Genomic DNA, 3,182 nt, shown 5'->3' on the forward strand with positions numbered 1-3,182 from the left:
CTATGTAAAGATAAACAAAGAACAGGGACATAACAGTATATGATTAATGATTTGCAACACTCAATATAGTGACCCTTCAAAACACTTTCCAAAAATGCCTCTTTTCACTCCAGAGAGCGTTCTCACACTAAACGGGTTTGAGCCTTAAATTCACACATCATTAATGGACATACACAATTCACGAATCCGATAACAATTCCTTTTCTTAAGATAGCATATCAATAATTGGTTTGCAACAATTCAACATACATGAGCAATAATTTCAGAGAAGACTTGTGTTTGTGTGGGAAGTCAATCATCAGAGAGCAATTACAAATCATCTTCATATTACTCTACATCTTCCCTTAGCTTTCATTGTGTAGTGTTAGTTAGATGTATCTAAAGATTTTTTGGTTTTGTTGAGTGTTTTCTATTAAGGTAACAAAGTGTGTACACCACAAAAGAATTCTACTGTAGTTTGTAGTTTCTATAAAGACAGGTCATATAATGCTTAGAATATTGCATGACAGAAAAATATTTAAGCATTATCTGTCAGTTACTGACTACATGTTAATAACTCTCTCTCTCTCTCTCTCTCTCTCTCTCTCTCTCTCTCTCTCTCTCTCTCTCTCTCTCTCTCTCTCTCTCTCTCATGTTGACTTAGGTAAGTAGGTATTAGGTTGGCCAGGGCACCAGCTATGGAAAAACTTTTTACTTGAATCATGCAATGATATACAAATTAATGGTGATAGGGTAAATTAAAGAAATCGTTTAATTTATATTTAATTACAACAGTCAAAATGAAATAGAAAATTTATAACTGAGGAAAATAAAATTTAATCCCTTTGCTTGAGAGAATCCTTGTCCTTTGTGCACTGTAACCCTTCCAAACCGTGCTATATTCTTGGAGAGATGACCTTACGCCAGACACCACTCCAGCACAACATGGTCACCACTGAATTTTTCCATAACCTGACAATTACAATAAAATATCTATAATAAAAGTCATGGCCATCTATGGTTTAGACTAAGGCGTAAGCCTTAAATGTTTTTACTTAAATGTAAATATATAAAATGTAATAAATTAGATAGCAAAGATCGTAATATTCTTAGTATTTAGCTAAGTTTTAGGCTAGCCTGATACAAATTTAAAGTTATTTACTAGGTTAAATGCCTAGCTTAAAATTTAGTATAAGTTTTTTTCCAGTGCTTAGTCTACTTAACCAATATGTAAGCAAGCTCAATAGCCCAGTCTAAAGTTTTTATAAGTTTTTTAACGTTAATATATGAAAGAACTGAGTTACTCATTAGCTTAAATTGTGATACTTGAACCTCGGTAAGTTTTGCCAAAGTTAACGAGATAATAACAGTGTAATGACAATCATCAAGTTCCTTCTAAATATCACGAACTATCAGGTAATATTTTATAGGACGTGCAAGTTAGGTTAATGAACCGACGGTAAGTTCATATATAAGCAATTTGAAAATCGACTGAAACACGCGTAAATGTAACTCGATTCTTACCTCCAAACTGCTAAAAACCCGTCTCCTTTCTCTCCCCAAATCCTTGGGTAGTTTTCTTGAATTTCACCTTCATCGTCAATGCAGCTGTCTTCGGCAAACTTCTTAATAGTAAATCTTCATATTAATTATACCATTAAGCTCTGTGATCCATGAAGACCACAAGCAGATCGGCTGATACACGAAAAACATGTAGGATGGTTCAACTACAGGTCCTGTCGTTCTGGTCTTCAAGTCACAACTGCTCTTCTGCGTTTTGGCAGTTATATCGTCACCTCTTCTTCAAGACATTATATGGTCGCCTCTGCTAAACTTTGTTATTTCGTTTATAGCTTTGGGTTTGAAAAGGTTAGTCAAGAAAACATTTACCATGAATCAGCCAAATTAACTTTATGAACATAAACTTTAGCCACAATAAAGTAATAATAGTAAATTTGAATATCTAATTACAACTTGGTGATTACGATTCATGAAAAGTAGAAGGAACTCAAACCATAAACTCCTAAACCCCATGCTTAACAAGAAACAAAATATTCTAAAAGGTATCCGGGAGTATATGTAAATAAAAGAGAAATAACATACTGTCAAGTAAACAATAAATGTGAAATATATTTTCGATATATTTTGTATACTCCCAGCAACAATTTGATTAAAGTTTACTAAATTTAATCAAAGAAACCATTTGTTCACCTTTTACTCACTCCCAGCAACAATTTCATTACACACTCTTTATAGCCCATGTGTATCCTACCCCAAAGAATATGGTAATATACATAACCACGTAAGCCCATTATACTAGGCCCTCTTGAACCAAGAGTTCTGTGTTTCTCATAGATTCAAGTGCAGCGGCCCGTTTACTTCTCTCTGACTTTTAATTGATCAATAGGTAATTCAGTTTCAATTTCAACAACAGTATGAAATCCTTTATTGGGAAGAAGCAAAATTAGTGAATCTGTTGTCCTGTACACAACTTCACGAGACTTACCCTTAAGCACACGACCTGCTTTTACTTCCCCTAGGTGATTTACTTCTGTCTTCTTTACTATACCAAGTGGATAAGTACTTGGTTTGCTTGCGTCCTATTTTAACAGAACAATATCTCCAACAGCCAAGGTTTTATGATTGACATGTCTGTAACGATCCCTTTTAATCTACTGCTTGATTAATGAGAGTTGTAAGAAATTCTGAATGATATGCCTCAACTAGTTTGTTTCTAGCTTGTCTAAGCTTATAGTAATTATTCTTATCATCATCAATAGCACTACTACCATGCACCCAATTGGTGTCATCTGAAGAATTCTGCAACTCGGGAATAATGTTCACTGATATCAGATCATAGCCTTTAAGTAAACACTCAGGAGTTATTGGGTTTTCTATGTTATCAATACAAGCATCTCTCAGACTATCCTTGAAAGCAATTGGTCTTTTGTTAATAAGATGGACAATTTGACAAATAAGGAAGTAAAATCTTGATAATCAAGCACAGTGTTCTTAATAGAACTAAAAATTAGCTATTTCACCATTTTTACACAGTTTTCAACTAGCGAACCCAAAGAACTATTACCTTTGGCATACTGCTCGAACTTCAGGGGCTTAATATCATTTTCTTCAAAGAAGGCATGTGTTTCAAAATCGTTGAGAAAGGTTCCAATGATTCTACTACCAGCAGTTAGTTAGCTGGG

General features: G+C 34.2%; 1 long non-coding RNA gene across 1 annotated transcript; it reads right to left on the reverse strand.

Moving 5' to 3' along the window:
• Window positions 1-788: 788 nt before the first annotated feature.
• On the reverse strand, window positions 789-1,776 carry LOC137624912 (uncharacterized). Its single transcript, XR_011040785.1, has 2 exons — window positions 1,504-1,776; window positions 789-951 (listed from the first exon to the last, which is right to left on the reverse strand). It is a non-coding gene; the product is annotated as an uncharacterized lncRNA (long non-coding RNA).
• Window positions 1,777-3,182: the final 1,406 nt, after the last annotated feature.

Source organism: Palaemon carinicauda, chromosome 31, assembly GCF_036898095.1.
Source record: "Palaemon carinicauda isolate YSFRI2023 chromosome 31, ASM3689809v2, whole genome shotgun sequence".
NCBI lineage: Eukaryota > Metazoa > Arthropoda > Malacostraca > Decapoda > Palaemonidae > Palaemon > Palaemon carinicauda.